Genomic DNA, 18,282 nt, shown 5'->3' on the forward strand with positions numbered 1-18,282 from the left:
ATAACTTAAAAAAATAGTCGAAAGAATTTGAGCTAGTGATAAGTGCTCTAAAGAACATAAAGCAGGCTGTCCTGCTAGGGACTGGGTGGTGAGGGAGGGTCTCCAAGGAGGTGAGGCTTGAGTTGGGCCTCAGTAATGAGAGGAAGGTGGCCATGAACCTTTTGGCCACAAAAAGGTTTGGGGAGACACATTCCAAATCCCTCAGTGGGGATTTAGCCTGAGCTGTAGACGGGCCAGAGAGAAGGGCACTCTATGATTGGAGCAAAGAGGAACGTGCTAAGAGAGGAGTCAGGAAAAAGTGGTAGGGGGCGAGATCACTTGGGGCTTTCTAGGCTGTGGGGAGAAGTTTTTTTTCCAAGGGCAATGGGAATCCATTGGAAAATGAGTGATACAGGTGCCCCAGATGTCAGCCTCTTGGATATCTTCCACGTCTTTCAACTTGCTGAGTGCACCTTGCCTCTCAAAATTTACTTAAAAGGACCCAGCCACGTGTCTCCTGTTACAGTAGGATACCCAGCATCCCTACCAGAAACCTCAGGAATTCTTCAGGAGCTTAGATTCTGCCAAGCACTCCTGACTTTTGCTGATGTATGAAACTTCCATCTGCTTTTGCCTCCACCGTGACTCTCCTTTTTCCTGTTCACTAAGCCCTTCGTTCCTGGTTGCACCAATTCCAGGCTGTGCCTGCACCACACTTGGCTGATGCTTTGGAGCAAGGACCGAACAACCAACTGAAAATTGAGAAGCAGATACTTCGTTTTGACAAAGCCCTTCTATATTCACACACACCACCCCACACATTCACATGCCCAGATAACTTTTACTCATTTCCTCCACTCTAGCCCTAACGGCCTATGCCAGTGCTGAAACCCTCCCTTTCTCCTACTATGCTTCTTTCTTTCTCCTCTCTGTTTTGCAAACCCTCTGACTCCTGCCTTTTGGTCATTGCGCTTTTTTTTTTTCTCTTTTAAATAAGTTTCATCGAGATAAAATTTGCTTATCATAAAGCTCACCCTTTTCAAGTACACAGTGCAGTGGTTTTTTCAGTATATCCACAGGGTTGTGCAACCATCACCACCACCTAACTCCAGAACGTTTCATCACCCCTCCCCCCAAAAAACCCTTAGGCCCATGAGCCATCGCTCTTCATTCCCCTTCCCCCAGCTCCTGGCAACCACTAATCTACTTTCTCTGTGGATTAGCCGATTCTAGACATTTCATAGATGCGGAGTCATGCAATAAATAGGTGGCCTTTCTAGTCTGGCTTCTATCACTTAGAATAAATAACGTTTTCAAGGTTCATCTGCGTTATAGCATGTATCAGGACGTCATTCATTTTCTTTTTCTTTTTTTTTTAATTTAATTTTTAATTTTTTAAAATTTACATCCAAATTAGCATATAGTGCAACAATGTTTTCAGGGGTAGATTCCTTAGTGCCCCTTACCCATTTAGCCCATCCCCCCTCCCACAACCCCTCCAGTAACCCTCAGTTTGTTCTCCATATTTATGAGTCTCTTCTGTTTTGTCCCCCGGACGTCATTCATTTTCTGGTGGAATAATATTCCTTTGTGTGGACTCAGCCAATTGTGTTTATCCATTCATCTGTTGATGGATACTCGGGCTGTTTGTACCTTCTGGCAATTATGAATAATGCTCTGTGAATATTGACGTACAAGTATCCATTTGAGAATTTCTTTTCAATTCTCTTGGGTACGTACCTAGGAAGGGAATTCCTGAGCCATGTGGTAATTCCCTGTTGGACATTTTGAGGCACCACCAAACTTTTCCACACTGGTTGCACCTCTTACATTCCCACCCGCAATGACCTGGGTTCCAACACTCCACATCCTTGCTAACTTGTTATTCCCTCCCTATTAAAAAAAAAAAAAAATTCTAAGACAAAAACAAATGAAACTCTAGCCAGCCTAGTGGTTGTGAAGCGGTACCTCCTGGTTTTGATTTGCGTCTTTATTTTTTAAACATTTTTGGGGCACCTGGGTGGCTCAGTCAGTTAAGTGTCTGACTCTTGGTTTCAGCTCACGTCATGATCTCACGATTTCGTGGGGCCAAGCCTGGCATCAGTCTCTGGGCTGACAGTGTGGAGCCTGCTTGGGATTCTCTCTCTCCCCCCTCTCTGCTCCTCCTCCACTCATGCTGTCTCTGTCTCTCTCAAAATAAATAAATAAACTTTAAAAAAAAAAAAGTGTCGCATGCTCCACTGACTGAGCCAGCCAGGCACCCTACACCTTTTTAATGACTAATTATGTTGAGTATCTTTCCTTGTTCTTATTGGCTATTTATATATCTTCTTTGGAGAAATGTCTATGCAAGGCCGTTGCCCACTCTTCAATTGGGTTCTTGCTCATTTCTCATGCAGAACTGTCTAGCTATCTTATCCAAAGCCTAGCCTCCAGGGCTAGCTTTCCAAAACTGCCCTTTTTGTTTTGCTCATCAAAGCTGGCTGTCCTAATTGGAATTTTGCTGCCTTCTGTGTATCTATGTCATTTTGTCTTATCTTCACCATCACAACCAGAGGATGAAGGTAAAATCCTTCTCTGATTTTACACACGAGTCTTTGGCGATTGGCCAGGATCACACAACTGGTTAACTAGGGGGAGGGATTTGCAACCAGAGTAAATTCCCAAAAGCCCCACGCTCTTTCTACTAACTAGCTAGTCCTAGCTTGTCTCAAGATCTCCCAGTATTCTTATCTCTACTGCAGAAAAGGGAAACTACAGAGAAGGCTCTGGAGCTTCTCCGGATCACATAGAAAGATCGGGGAATCAGATGTAGGGACTCCCACCCCAACCCACAAATCCTTGCCCGAGTCCCACCCGCTCAGTGCTCAGTGCCGCGGGCCCGGAGGGAGCCACACGGCTTGGCCTTTTCCGGCCCAGTCGGGTCGCGCCTTCCAGCTGAGTCACCGCCCTGGCGCTGGCGGGGCGTGGCGGACAGAGAAAAAGCGAGTAGGAGCCCGTCCCGCGTGGGAACTGAAGCCCCACCCCTGGCTCCGCGCTAGCCTCCCGATTGGAGAGCCTGGGAACGGCACAGCCAATCACAGCAAGCTGCGAAGTGCCGTCGAGACGAACCTAAAGCAAAGGAGACGCCCTCTCCTCCCCTGGAAATAGCCCCTCCCGGGCGCACCCGTTGGAGCTTTTGGGAGTGTTCGGCCCCGGCCACTGGACGGGTGGGGCTGGCCGGAACCTGGGCCAGGGAGCCCTGGTGCAGCCTATCTCGGCGGCGTGGGAAGGAACGATGGGGAATGACCGCCGGGAGCTTGGAGTGCAGGCGACATTTTCTAGTCTGTGAGGCCTTTCCCAGCTTAAAAGACTGGCCCACCACTCGGGCCCAGCTGGGGTCTCCACTCTTGTTTCCAGAGGGGAGGATTAACCTACAGAGGCTTGTTGAAACTGTAAAGCCAGTTTTTGAGTGAACAAATTAGAGAAGGGCACCCTTGAACACTCCCAGACATGCACACTAGACTGAGAGTCTAACAACCAGCCGCGCTCTTAGAGGCACCCTAGCAAAGGCACGGGGGGGGGGGGGGCGGGGGGGGCGCAGGGTCATACTCTGAGGATGTGGCCCATGTGGTCTCTGGAGTTGGCTCTCAGGGCTTTCGTGATATAGGCAAGGCTGGGAAGGTGATCTCTGGCTCTTAGTGGATTCTCAAACTCATAGTCAAGGCCAGATGCTCTGTCTCGGAGGCTGGCTCTGCCCCTCTCTCCAGCCACCCATCCTGGCCTCTGCTCCTGCTTGCACTTACTCTCAAAGACTCCTTGCAGTCTGTCTTTCCAGCTCACTCAGCTACTCATCAAATATTCTGAGCCCCTTCCTTGTGCCAGGCAGGGATGAAAAGCTCCATTGCAGGGCAAACCAGGTCTATGCTCTTCAAGAGTTTACAGTCCAGGCGGGAGATGAAGCAAAGATTCCATCAAAGCCTGATGAGCATGGCAATGGGAAAGAACAGTGTTAAGTGAGGGTCAGGTTACAGGGGCCCCTAATTTATACTGGGGGGAGAGGCCAGGGAAAACTTTGAGAGGAAAGTTACTTTTCAGAAGAAGAAAAGGAGGCTGGCCTTATTGGGGTGGGAGGAAAATCAGATGGCTGGAATGGAGGTTCAACCGAGATGGTGGGTTTAGAAGGGAGGAGAGCCTTGTAGGCTCATTAAAGATTATGGAGATTATCGCGAGGGTACCAGTTGGCTAACTAGCGGTTTATAAGCAGAGGAGAGACATAAGATCTGAATTTTATAAAGATCACCCTGGGCATCCTATGGAGAAGAGAGAGCTTGTCGGGTAATAATATAGAAGTAGAGAGACTAGAGACTGCCGCATTAATGCAGGGGAGGTGAGGGTGGTTGGACTCTGGTGGGAGTGGTAGACAGTGAGCACAGGATGAGCTGTTGACCTGTCTAAAGGGAGCTCTAATGCTTCCTGGGTTCCTATTCATTCATTCATTCATTCATTCATTCTCCCATTCAGCAAGTATTTGAGCACCACTCTGGCCCAGAAATGAATGCCCAGTCTGCCAGGGAAAGGGGCTGCTGTCTGACCCAGTCAGGATAGAAGGCAAGAGGTGATGTCTGCAGAGGGGTTGGCGCACTCCTCTTCTGTGACCCCACAAATGCACAGTATTTGGACATTGATGTGGGGGTTCCTACGCATTGCAGCCCTCACCGGGGCCTCGCCTCCTCTCTGCTGCCAGCCCAGAATTACTATTCCCGCTTGGCAGATGGATAACCCCATGCTCAGAAAAGGACTACCCCGACCAAGGTCACTCACCTTGAGCTAAAGGCAGACTTGGAAACTGGGTATCCGGGTTCCCACAGCTTCTCTCCTGCCCCTGCAGTCTGGCTGCCCACATTTGGGTCGTTTCAGGCTCAGAGAACCCCTCCACACCGTCAGGCAGGGGAAGCTGCAGACAGAGGGGCGTCTGCTCCCTGCCTCTCTGAACCCAGCTCCGGCCCTGAGATTGCTATATTATTAGCAACAGCCCATGGCTGCAAGGAGTGTAGGGCCTCCAGCTTGCCAGGGGACTTCGCATGCAATATCTCATTTGATCCATCTGGCCACACTGGCAAGTGAAGATTATTGTCCTCACTTTACAAGTGAAAAGACTGAGGTTTAAAGACAGTAATTATTATGCATCGTTGAGGTTCAAAGACTGGCAAATATGTATCCTTCGAACCCTGACCCCTTGCTACTGTGCTGGGCTCTGTAGGAGGCAAAGATGAACGGGGAGTGGGCTCTGCCTCCGGAAAGGAGACTATCTATAGGGATATAATGCATATACGTTCCTAGACCTTGTATAAGACCCCAGGGTGTGGGTCTTTGGAGAAGTGTTATGGGCTCAGAGGTGGAAAAAGGCCTCAATCCTAGTAGACGTTATGGGAAGCCTTCTGGAAGAGGGAACATTTAAGCTGGGGTTTGGATAGCTGGGGAGAGGGTGATTGATCCCCTCTGTGTCCTCTTCCCGCATCCTGGGCTCATCACACCTACCAGTGCACCTGGTAGACGTTCGACGTTTGAGTGAATGAAGGGGTAAATGAATGGCAGAGAGACTGGATGAGGCTAGGGTGCAGGTGGCCTTGGTGACCAGGAGCAAGAGTCTCTCCCAGTCCTGCTGCTGAGGGCTACTGTCTGGAGTAGAGCCCTTGGATGGTTAGGACAGAACGATGAAACTTGCCCCTGTCTACTTCCCTGTTGCTGTGGGGGTTGGCACCGAGCATAAGTGCCGGGGTTTGGAAGTAAGGGGAGCTGGATAGGAGCCCTTTACTGGTGGGATCTTTATCAGTTGTGCAACTCTGGGACCTGGGGTCACAACCTATTCTCCTGACTCACCACCACCCTCAGCCCAAACTGCTTGGCCAGATTTTTGGAACTAGCCCCAAAGGGTGCCAGGCACAGAAGGCATCTGTTCCCTTCATGTTCCTGTTGGACCTGAAGGACACTGTGACGTCCCAGCTCACCCAGGTCTCTGTTTCTGCGGAGCAGGTGAAAACATGTCAGAATCACTGAGGACCGGGGTGGTGGTTCTCATTGTAGAGCTGGGTATGAAGACAGCCCAGGGAACTCGATGGCCTCGAGACCTCACAGCTAGTGAGAGGCAGAGCTGGGGTCCGTGTCTCCAAAGCAGAGCCCTTCCTCACCCCCCTGCTGTCCTTGAGGAAGCTCCGAGGGCGCACCCCACCATCGGCCTATTGGGAAACAGGGTCAGCTGGCCGGGCTTTCTGCAGCGCGTCGTGCAGATGGGAGAGACGGCCCAGCTGGCTGCCCTGCCTGGCGGCCTCTCGCCCTCCCAAAGCAGCCATCCATCTTGCACTGATTGGGTCCAGCCCAGCAGCTTCCCGGATGAGCCGTGGGCACCTGGCCAGCCTGCTCAGCACCTTCTCTCCCCGTCTCTGTCTCAGGCGGTCTGTCTTCCTGTCCGTCCCTCTGTTGAATCCTTGTCTCTCTCCTTCTCTCTCTCTCTCTGGGTCTGTTGTCTCTACCACAGTGTGTCTATCTCTCTGTCATTACCGTTCTCTAATCTCTGTTTTTTTCGGGGGGGGGAGGGACGGAGCTCAGCCTCAGGACTTTCTCCCTGCTCTTTCCCCTGCCTTGGGAGGATCCCCAGGACATCCAGCCCCTTGGGAATGCTCTCTACTCTGCATAACCCAGTGGATAAAAAAACTACTAAAAACAAAACAACCCCCCCCCAAAAAAAACAAAAAAGCAAAACAAAACAAAAAAACCCACAAACGACCAAGCAGGGTACACCGTGGTCACGCTCCTATTTGTTCAAGCCCTTGACTTCCTCTTCCCTTTGTTATGAAGCTCAAGAGGGCCTGAATCGTACCCATCTCGGAGGCGGAAGTGTGCCCCAGAGATCAGTTAGGGGAACAAGATGTGTGAGTAGCAGGCCTCTGTGCCAGGCAGAAGGGAGAGGTATGAAGGTCCAAGCCATGAGGTGTCCTGCCAGTTCTGCTCCTTCCAAATGCCTCGAGCAAGTCCCCTTCCTTGGGGCTCAGGCCTTGCAGCTCTGTGACTCGCCCCTTTGCCCAAACAGCCGGTCCCGGGTGGCATTCCTGAGGCCTGTGGCCTGATGGGAGTTTGCCTTTTCCCCAGGCCCTGCCTCCTGGGATTCCAGCATCCACAGGACAAGCGTCTTGCATCAGAGCCTCCAGGGGAAGCTCTTTAACCTTTAACCTTAGCCATGACTACTCCCCAGAATTTTCTTCAGGCCTTGGGGGTCCTCTGAGAATGACGACACTCCTGTGTCACATCCACGTCCCTCCTCCCCACTCCCTGCTCTTCCCTGTCCCTGAGGCCTCCCGCGCCTGACTCCCTCCTGGCCTCTATTTCCCTTACCTAGCTCAGTCCTTGGCCCATCTGGGCCCTCACTCCTTTGCTATATCAGGCTCCCTCCCTGTCCCCCAGACCCTTGGCCCCTCAACAACTTGGCCACAGCTGACCACTGCCTGCTCCGGGTGATCTGACCTTCGCCTTCTTAGCTAAGACTCACATTGCCAGGGCTGCAGGTGAAAAGCACAAGTCTGTGCGGACAGGGGCCCTCTGTGGTGGCCTCTGGGTCCAGCCAGTCCTGGAATGGCCAGTCTTTCCCCAGCTCACTCCCCCATCCTCCCCAGATACTTCCTCAAACCTCCCTCCTCCTCTCATGACTCAGCAGTGAATGACTTCAGCTTCTCCTTCTCAGAGAAAGAGGTTCCCAGGAACCTCCCTGCTTTTCACTCAGAGACCCATCCACCCACCTGCCATCCCAGCTGACCCCTCATCTGGGGACCCTGCCCTCTCCCACCTCAGCTCACCCCCCTGTCCCTCCCAGTCCTCTCCTCTTCCAGCCACTCCTCTGAGCATTGAAACAACCCTCAGCCTCCTCCGGAACAAATAAAACCCTCCCTCTGCCTGAGCTGCCAGAACATAGGCTTCTCCCTCCTCCATCTGACCATTAAATTGCTGATGAAAGCAGTCGGCTCCACATTTTAACTCTTCACCCCTTTACCCCTTGCTGTCCAGATTGCTGGCCTAGGTCAACAAGGACGCCCTAACTCAAGAAAAGGCCTTCCTGGGGCTCCTGGGTGGCGCAGTGGGTTGAATGTCTGACTTCGGCTCAGGTCATGATCCCGTGGTTCGTGCGTTTGAGCCCCGCATCGGGCTTTGCACTGACAGTGTGGAGCCTACCTCAGATCCTCTGTCTCCCTCTCTCTCTGCCCCTCCCCTGCTTGCTCTCTCGCTCTCTCTCTCAAAAATAAATATTGAGAAAGAAAGAAAGAAAGAAAGAAAGAAAGAAAGAAAGAAAGAAAGAGTCTTCCTTTCTGCCCTCACATGAGTTTTCTGCAGGCATCTGGCAACATGGCCATAGAGCACCAGGAGGATCTGGTGATCACATCATTCCATGATCCCTGAGACACAGGAACTCTGGTTTTCCTGGTGCTCCCTCCAGGTCTCCTCTTGAGCCCATGCGTGAGGGCCTGCTGTTTCAGATTTCTACTTCCGGCCCCAACCTGGGCATCTCATTCGGATATTCTTTCTTTCTTTCAACTAAATTAAATTTTAAATTTTATTAATTTGTTTTTTTATATTTTCAGCCCAGCATAGTTAACATACATATAGTGCTGTATCAGTTTCGTGTGTGCAATACAATGATTCAACAACCCTATACTTAGATACTCTTTTTTTTTTTAATTTATTTATTTTTGAGAGAGAGAGTGAGCACGAGTGGGGAAGGGGCAGAGAGAGAGGGAGAGAGAATCCCAAGCAGGCTCTGCCATGTGAGGTGGAGCCGGATGCAGGGCTCAGACTCAGGAACTGTGAGATCATGACTTCAGCTGAAACCAAGAGTCAGACGTTTAACTGACTGAGCCACCCAGGCGCCCCTAGATACGCTTTCACACTTGTCACTTCCCAACTGAGCCCATCACCTTTCCCTTAAGCCTGTTCTATCTCGGAGAATGGGATCATCTTGGGAGTCATGCTGGGTATGTCCCACCTCCCACAGCCACTACAACGGCCGGCCCTGACCCAACCTCCCACCTCTCACAGGAACCCCCCAAGTGGTCTCCCTCCCTCTGGCCTTCTTCCCATCCAGTCCATCCTCTGTCCCAGCTGCCACAGTGCCTGTGTTCTAAAATGCCAATTTTTCTGCCTTGCGTGAAACCTCTCCTAGCTGAAGATTCTGAAGGGCTGGTCCATTCTGAGATTCCCAACCTTGGTTCCTCTTGGCACCTTTTTACTTGTTCTCTCCTCCCTAGAACCCAGGAAAGCCCCGTGATATCACAGATAGCCAGCAAAGCCCCGTGCCATCATTGGGTGCTTCTGATCTGCACGGGAGAACCTGAGTTCAGATCATTTTAGAGAAGGTATCAAAATGTAAAGGTTTTAGTATTAGCCCAAGTGGCTTGTTTTGACCTGATGCGTCATGAGTCATTGGTTCCTCATTTGGCAAAGGAGGGACAGAGTTCCAGAGAAGAGAAGTAATTTGTTTAAAGTTATTCAGCAAGTCATTAGTGGAGCAGTTCTGTTCACTGTCCCAGGGCCCGGAACCCAGCATGGATGGCCACCCCTGTGGGCTGTACACCTGGAAACTGCGGTCCCTCCAACTTCTCTGGGAGGGCTTTTGCTCTGATTCACTCCCCTAGAGACCACACTCCTTCCTGTGAATGAGTAAGTCACTTACTTCCTCCCTCCGTTAGAAACAGACCCAGCTGGGGGTGCCTGGGGGGCTCAGTCGGTTGAGTGTCCACCTTTGGCTCAGGTCATGATCTCACGGTTCGTGAGTTTGAGCCCTGCATCTGAAAGTGCAGAGCTGGCTTCAGATCCTCTGTCCCCCTCTCTCTGTCCCTCCCCCACTTGTGCGCCCTCTCCCTCAAAAATAAACATTGAAAAAAGTTAAAAAAAAAAAAAAAACACTGGAACATTGAAAAAACAAAGAAACATTGAAAAAAGTTAAAAACAAAACAAAACAAAAACAAAAACCAAGAGGGGCGCCTGGATGGCTCAGTCAGTTGAGCCCCTGACTTCGGCTCAGGTCATGGTCTCATGGGGTTTGTGAGTTAGAGCCCATGTCAGGCTCTGTGCTGACAGCTCAGAGCCTGGAGCCTGCTTCATACTCTGCGTCTCCCTCTCTCTGCTCCTCCCCTGCTCCCACCCTGTCTCTCTCTCTCTTTCTCTCTCAAAACTAAATAAAAACATCAAAAAAGAAAAAGAAAAGAAATAGGCCCAGCTGGGTGCTTCCAGATGGTGGATAAGGAGTTAAGAGACACATGAACCTCCTTTATGACCCAAAGCCTCCACTTACTAGCTGTATGACCTGGACAGGTTACTTATCTTCTGTGTGCCTTGGGTTCCTCATCTGTGCTATGGGTTCTCTAGTGTCTATAGGGGCATGGGAACAATCACATCCTCTCTCCTGTTCTTTTTTCTCACCTATTGGCCTTTCCCGGCTCTCTGAGTATTAGAGACTAAGGTGAGGACTTGGGGGGAGGAGCATCGATTATAGACCCCCAGGTAAGACTTGGATGTAGCTGGGCACCTACCCAGCCTGGGTTGGGGGAAGGGGCACCGCTGCCATGAGGTTGGAGACCAAACCCCTCTTTGTCACAAAGTGTCCTTCGGCCTCGTAGAAGCCTCTGTGCGCAGGGAATCGGTACTGCGTGTCCTGGCAATGTCTTTTTGGCCATCTTTCCGTTTGCATCGCATATCAGGCACTCTGGAGGCAGAAAAGCATGTGCTCAAACCTACTTTCCGCTGCTGGGGAAACCGTCCAGTGTGGAGACCACAGGGCTTCAGCGTTCTGGCCTTACACATAAAAGGTTTTTGGGGAGAAGCCTTCTCCTCCTTCTTGCAATGCTGGGAGGCAGAATGAGGAACAATGGACAGATGCTCTGGGAACAGGAGTGCTGGCCCGAAGAGGAAGGGGGACCTCCGGAGAACAGCAAATGATCTGTGGCTGGAGGGGTGCTAGCAAGGGCCGACACCCAGGAGGTGGGGTGCCGCGGAAGGAAGGGATTCCTCTCCTGGACTAACAGGAGTCCTCCTATTGTCCCTTCCGATTATGAACCCCAAACTCCAGGAAGACGGAGAGGAAGCCTGGCTGGGCCCGAAACTCAGAGCACGGTGCAGGCCCCATGCTCTCGAGTCGTCTTGGCTCACTCGAGGCTTGGCATGGAGGGAGTGCCTCTGGCCCCTGCCTGTCCCGGGGCCCGGAGTGAGGAGTTGGTGCGGAGTGTCTGTCCCCTGGTGCAGCCTGGGCTCCCGACTGCCTGCTGCGTCAGCACCAGTGTTCCTATTACATGACCGAGTGGGATTTGCACTCTGGAAGCATTAGTGCTGGGCTGACTCGGCAGAATGGCCAACACGAGAAAATGCCAGTTCCCCCACCTCTCCCAGCCAGTTCTCAGAAGGCCTCATGGCCGCTTGACTTCCTCTTCAGGCAACCCAGCCTCTCCTCCTTCAAAGCCGCCAGGGCCTTTTGAGGTTACCCTGGCAGACCATGGGTGATAGGAAGAATCCCCCAGAGAGCTTTGAAAGCATACAGTTCCCCGGACCCCACCCTTAGAGATTCTGACCCAGGATGTCTAAGCTGCACCTGGGACTCTATATTCTCGACACACTCCCCCAACCCCAGGTATTGGGAAGCAGTGATGTCCAGCCAGCTTGAGAATCACTGTTTATCTGCTGACCCTTGACCCCTGATTCCTGCCCCAAGCCCTCCAGACCCGCTCGTGTCATCACCATACAGCTCCAGCTGATGGAGAAATTGCTTCCTTGAGATGAGCAGGCATTGGTGGGCTCCCTGAAGCTTGCAATCCTCCAAAGATAGAAAGGTCCACCTCACTCCGTGTGATCAGTTGGCAGGCTGCCACCGCCTCATCACTATCAGTCTCCCACGAGTCCTCCGTTGGAGTTCCAAGCCTCAGAACGCTGCTTCAGACCCCTCTACCAAGTCAAAGAACATATTCCTGCCATCGTACAATTCAGAGAGCAGGGTGGAGATTTCTCTTTAAGATTCGGTGGGGAGGGTCACCTGGGTGGATCAGTCGGTTGAGTGGTTGAGCATCTGATTCTTGACTTCAGCTGAGATCATGATCTCATGTTTCATGAGTTCGAGCCCCATGTTGGGCTCAGTGCAGAGCCTGGTTGGGATCCTCTCCCTCCCTGTCCCTCTGGCCCTCCCCCACTCGTGCTCTAACTCCCTCTCAAAAAATTAAATAAACTTAAACAGAAAAAGATTCAGTAGGGAATCTGAGGTCCAGATTGGTGAAGCATTTGGCCCAAGTTTACATAGCTGAGTTTTGGGAGAAGATCCTAGCTCAGGCGCCTCTGCTCTGGAACACCTATCTCTTTCTTTTCACTTTATTATTATTATTTTAAAGGTTATTTATTTATTTATTTATTTAATGTTTATTTACCTAATGCTTATTTATTTTTGAGAGAGAAAGAGCATGAGTAAGGTAGGGCAGAGAAAGAGATAGACACAGAATCTGAAGCAGGCTCCAGGCTCTGAGCTGTCTACACAGAGCCCGACACAGGGCTCGAACCCAGGAACCATGAGATCATGACCTGAGAGGAAGTCGAACAGAGCCACCCAGGCACCCCTATTTATTTTTTGACAGAAAGTGCACCACAGCAAGTTGGGGAGGGGCAGAGAGAGAGGGAGAGAGAAATGCCAAGCAGGCTCTACATTGTCAGCACAGAGCCCAGCACAGGGCTCGAACTCACGAACTGCAAGATTACAACCTGAACTGAAACCGAGAGTCAGATGCTTAACCCACTGAGCCACCCAGGTGCACCAGGAACGCCCATCTCTTGGGAATGGCACAGTTTATCTCTTTGTTTGAGACAATGACCCTTTTTTTTTTTTTTTTTTTTTTTTACTGTGACAGACATTCCATTGGTGTGGTAAATTTTGAATTTGGTTCTTTTTAGGGGAATGCAAAACTTAAAATATAAAGATATGTCAGGAGCACCTGGATGGCTTAGTTGATGAAGCATGTGACTCTGGATCTCAGGATTATAAGTTCAAGCCTCACATTGGATGTAGAATTACTTAAAAAAAAAAAAAAAAGAAAGACAATGAAATCTTTTTTTTTTTTTTAATTTTTTTTTTAACGTTTATTTATTTTTGGGACAGAGAGAGACAGAGCATGAACGGGGAGGGGCAGAGAGAGAGGGAGACACAGAATCGGAAACAGGCTCCAGGCTCTGAGCCATCAGCCCAGAGCCTGACGCGGGGCTCGAACTCCCGGACCGCGAGATCGTGACCTGGCTGAAGTCGGACGCTTAACCGACTGCGCCACCCAGGCGCCCCGACAATGAAATCTTCAAAAAAAAATACAAAGATCTATTAGACTTTTCAATCTCTTCCTCTTCGTAGGAGATTTTAGGGGATTTGAGAGTTTGGTCCTGGAGTAGGGAAGCTGGTTTGGTGAGGAGTGGTCAGCCTCCAGGGAGTCAGAACAGAGAATTTCTGCTGGTAGTGAGCCCCATGTCAACAGGCCCTTCTTTGAAATCCTATACAGATGCTCTTCAAAACTATCCTTTCTGGGGGCGCCTGGGTGGCGTAGTCGGTTAAGCGTCCGACTTCAGCCAGGTCACGATCTCGCGGTCCGGGAGTTCGAGCCCCGCGTCGGGCTCTGGGCTGATGGCTCAGAGCCTGGAGCCTGTTTCCGATTCTGTGTCTCCCTCTCTCTCTGCCCCTCGCCCGTTCATGCTCTGTCTCTCTCTGTCCCAAAAATAAATAAATGTTGAAAAAAAAAATTAAAAAAAAAAACAAAAAAACAAAAAGACTATCCTTTCTGGCCATAGCCCTATCTGTTCCTGGGATTGTTTACGGTTCTGCTTTCCCGAGTTTTTGCTGCAACTTGCCCATGACCATTGCTTTTGGGGTAAAACTTTTCAAATCCCCCTCAAGAGGCTAGACCATCACCGGGCCAATCCTTTCTCGAAGTGGAGAGTCCCTTTCATTGAACCAAACTGCCCTGAAAACCTGCTCCATGCTAGGCTTGGAGCTCAGAGGTGGCTCAGGTGGAGCTCTGTCTTTGAGGAACCCGTTTGTAAGACCTCAGGGAAAGACAGACTCATACATATAAGGGTAATAAGGAGATTTAAACCCCTTGCCGGAAGTATTGTAGCATAGGAGCCGGTAGGGGCTCCAAAAGGGAGCAGTTCAGTTTAACTTACAGTATCTGAGTCTGAAAGATAGGAGGTAAGGATTGAATGGGGGTAGGAGTAGAAGGAGTTCCCTGCAGAAGGCATAGCTTTTGAGAAGGCCCGGAGTTGGACGACGGTACTACATGGCTAGGAAATGCCCATCGAGTGCCCTGTGAGAAATGAAGCTAGAGACGTGGGCAGGGGCCCTTAGGAAAGCCTTGAACTCCAGGCTAAAGCAAAGTGACTTTGGCCCATATGCAAGGGGAGTGACATGTATGGTGGAGCCAAGGCAAGGGAAGGAGAAGATGGGATGTCTATTTGGAAAGATCTTTTAGATCTTTTACTGGAGAGCCTGGGAAGACATTGAGGCGGGCCAGCTGAAAGGCTGTTGCCACCGGCGGGCAGATCTTAAGAAGCAGCCGTCTAATTCTATTCTTTTATAGATGCACAGTCTGAGGCCCAGAGAGGTCAAGTGACTTGCTCAAGGTCACCCAGCAAGATCAATAGCAAAGTCAAGGCTTCAACCTGTGGGTCCTGCCTCCCAGCACAGCCTTCCTTCACTGCCCCACACTCCTCAGGAGGGTGGGCCACCCACTGAGATTTCTTTTTCGTCCTTTGCTTCTGAATCTGTTATGTGCTCTGCCCCTACCACAGCCCAACCCTCGAGGAGAGTGACAGGGAAGTGTTCCCAGAGGACAGGGCGGGGAGTATTGCCTGCTTCAGAAGATGTTGCTGCTGCTGCTGCCACCGCTGCTGCCGCCTCCCTGCCAATCAGGGAGCTTTGTAGCCGCAGGAGGAAGCCAGGAGCCAGGGGATGGGACTGCAGTGATTTATGACTGCACAGAAACAGCAGGACACTAATGTCTCTGGCCGGCCTACTTGTCTGCCAGCTCAGCCAGAGAGCATGGATCTAAAGGTCACGTCCTCCAGGGCTGGAGATGGGGCAGAGGGTCAGCCATGCAGGGTGCTTGCCCAGGGCCCTCGTGTCAGGCCCATCACCAGAGGGCAAGGCCCCTCCCTTCCTGAGCAGATGCCAAAGGGTAGATCCTCACAGCCTGGGCAGGGAAGGGTGCCCTTGCCATTGGGAGTCTGGACGATCTCCCTGGGTTTGAATTCAGTCACTGATCATCTCAGTCACTGATGTGTGATCTTTGGCTGGTCATACAGCCTCTCCGTGCCTCAGCTTCCCGATCTACAAAACAGGGATGATTTTGAGCCTCTCAATCCTTGGGATTGAATCATCTCCCAGGTCTGCAGGTACAGATTCCCTGTTGCCGCGGCTAAAGAAGAGGAACAAGCCGAATCTAGAACTTTGTCTTGTCGCGGCTGGGTGGGGCATCTAGCGCTCACTTCGTTTGATTTCTCACTTCAAAGTTGGGGAAATTAAAACCCTGAGAAGGGGCAGGCTTTGCACACAGAGCCGGGGGGGGGGGGGTGAGGGGGGGGGCAAGCAGAAGCCAGGATGCTAGTTTTCTACCTCCTTGCTCCAGGTGTTTTTCAGCAGTACCAGGCAGTGGCGAAAGAAGCCAGAAGATTAAGCCATTTGTTCTGTGTAATGTCGCTCTACCTCTGAAGCAGCCCTCTCAACATCCAGGCACGGCTGGGCTGCTGCAGCTTTAAGCTTAGAGACTCAAAAAAAAAAAAAAAAAAAAAATCAAAAAGGAAAGGAGGGCAGGGCCAGCTCTCCCCTGCACCATTGGAGGGAAGCTTTGATGTGGGGACTGCAGATGTCATTCCTCTTTGGCTTTGGAACATCCTTTTCTTTGCATCTGCTTTCTTTTCCCAACCAGATTTGGCCTGGATTTTTATAGTGATAATAATAATAATAATTATTATTATTTTAATGCACATTAAACTGGTGGGGGAAGGAACTGATGTGGAGAGGTCAGAGAGGCAGCCTGAAATAAGCCAGGAAGTTCCCAAGATTTTGCATCTGGGGCCTGAATCATTGACACATTTAATGCACAGGAGGACAAGCAGGGTTGGCTATGAGGGCTCATTGCCACGGACCTGCGATGCCCAGGCCTGGACCAGAGAGGAAGAGAGAGGAAGAGGAATGACTTGGTGAACACTCATGTAGGAGAAACTAGGAGACAGGAGAAGGGGGAGAGTTTATTCACCCCCAGGACTGCATTTTGCTGAGTGTTGTAGTAAGAGAGGAGGGACTAGATGCTATGTCAGTGGTGGGGAGAGCAATTTCTAGACCCTCTCCTCACTCAGTCCATCTCCTCCACTTCTGCGGGGGCAGCCTCCCTAAAGTGCATGCATTCATTAATTCATTTCTTTATTTCATACATTCTACAGATTTACTGTGTGCCAGGCACCGTGCAGTGCTCTGAGGAGGCCACGATGATGGACGCAGGATGCAAATCTCATCATTTTTTGCCCTCGTTAAAATCTCTCACAGGCTTCCTACTTATTTCAGGATAAGGACTTCACTCCCTTGCCTGCCATTCAGGGCTCCTCCTGTTCTGGCTCCCGACTCCATCCCCAACCCCACTCCCGGTCACTTAAGGCAACAAACACTTTGGATTCTTTGCCTAACAATAAATATGTCAGGGGAAAACGTGCCTCTGAGTCCTGCTGCCTGTGTCCTTTCCATGCTCTCAAATGCTACACATCCTTTTAAGAGCTGGGTTGGAAATGTTACCAACCTTCCTGGAGAAGCTTTTCAGAACCTCTTTCTATCCAGCCTGAAAGAATTAACAAACAAACGAACAAACAAAACTTAACAGCACTTAAAACATTCTAAATTCCTTGAGGGCAGGATTCTGTGCCCTCTTCCTCTACCATCTAGCATAGAGCCTGAATAGTCCTTCACAGAGACGCCTTCATTCTAGATTCTCATACACAACACTTCATATCCTGTTGTTGTTTTAACTCCTTATCACTTCCTAACATTTTACTCGACATATTTATCTTTATCTTACCTGTTTTTTGGGGGGTAGGGTTTTTTTGTGTCGTTCCTTGCTGTACCCCATTGCTTAGAACAGTGCTTGGAACACAGTAGGTGCTCAACAGATAACTGCCGGGAAAAAAAATGAAGCCAATAAAATGTGCAGTCAAAACTATGGATGTGTAAGCTCCACGGAACGTTGAAAATGGAAGCATATGAGCAAGAATTTGTCAGCCCGACCTCAGTGTGTGCGTCTTAGGTGGGGAGAGAAGGGTTGGTCAACCCTCAGATAACAACCTCATGTGAAGCATACAGTAGGCTCTTGGCAACAGAACTTAATCTTTGACACTCCACGCTGGAGAGGAAGGAGCTCCCCCGGGGGTCAGCCTGAAGACAGCTGCATCCTTTCTGTAAATTAACCAGTATGCCCGGCCAGTATTTGTCCTTCCATGTTTTCACCTCATCGGGTCCAAGAACCTCAAAGTGCGTGTGGGGAAATGGAAGCCTGTGGGGGAGGGTGACAGTTTAGCTCCCAATATTAAGCTCCGTAATTCAACCCATCCTGCCGGCGGGCACCACCCTGGCAAATTTGGACCTACGGTGGACGCGTGTCCTCTCCTCTGTCCCTCCTTGGCCTGCTGCTACTTTATCTCTGAGACGGGGTCCAGGGCTGAGGTCCCGGCCCCCTCACCTCGTAATTTCCCGGAGAATATGGGGCGGGGCCGTGAATCAGCACTCGCTAAGACTGAAGCAGCCTCAGTCCCCGCCAGGGGTCCCCCGTGGCCGCGGAATTAGAACCCCTCCCTTCACCTCCGCTCGCGCGCTATGACCATTGGGAGATGTAGTCCTAACTGCCCCTTTGTCCTTGATCTCTCCAACATATCACCCCACTGCCGGGCAAACTACAATTCCCAGGGGCCCACGCGCTGGGGACCTGGCAGGGCGGGGGGCGGTGTGAGGGGCGAGGTTGGGGGTGATCTGGAGAAGCTGAGGCGCAGGAACCGGGGTAAAGTGAAGAACGGGGAGCACTGTGCGGGGGGGCAGCGGGGAAGGGAGGGACGCCCAGAAAGCGAAGGTAAGCTGAGTTGGGGAGGAGAAGCCCGAGAGGCGGAAGGGCTGGGGCGGGGCCGGGGCGGGGTGCGCGGGCGGGTAGGCGGGACCGTCTGCGTCACGCGGCGTGGGCGGGGCTGCAGGGGGTTGTCCGCCCGCGGCACGCACAGCAGCCGCAGCCGCCT

The 18,282-nt window shown here is 51.1% G+C and overlaps 2 long non-coding RNA genes across 2 annotated transcripts; one reads left to right on the forward strand and one right to left on the reverse strand.

The window, feature by feature from the left end:
• Positions 1-1,468: 1,468 nt before the first annotated feature.
• On the reverse strand, positions 1,469-7,604 carry LOC124519301 (uncharacterized). The gene is made up of 3 exons (XR_006964080.1): positions 4,783-7,604; positions 3,765-3,939; positions 1,469-1,872 (listed from the first exon to the last, which is right to left on the reverse strand). It is a non-coding gene; the product is annotated as an uncharacterized LOC124519301 (long non-coding RNA).
• Positions 7,605-9,512: 1,908 nt separating this feature from the next.
• On the forward strand, positions 9,513-16,721 carry LOC124519327 (uncharacterized). The gene is made up of 2 exons (XR_006964084.1): positions 9,513-9,663; positions 16,456-16,721. It is a non-coding gene; the product is annotated as an uncharacterized LOC124519327 (long non-coding RNA).
• The last annotated feature ends 1,561 nt before the right edge of the window (positions 16,722-18,282 follow it).

Source organism: Lynx rufus, unplaced genomic scaffold, assembly GCF_022079265.1.
Source record: "Lynx rufus isolate CCGP_SWC_20201006 ecotype Redwood Valley unplaced genomic scaffold, mLynRuf1.p SCAF_27, whole genome shotgun sequence".
NCBI classification, from domain to species: domain Eukaryota; kingdom Metazoa; phylum Chordata; class Mammalia; order Carnivora; family Felidae; genus Lynx; species Lynx rufus.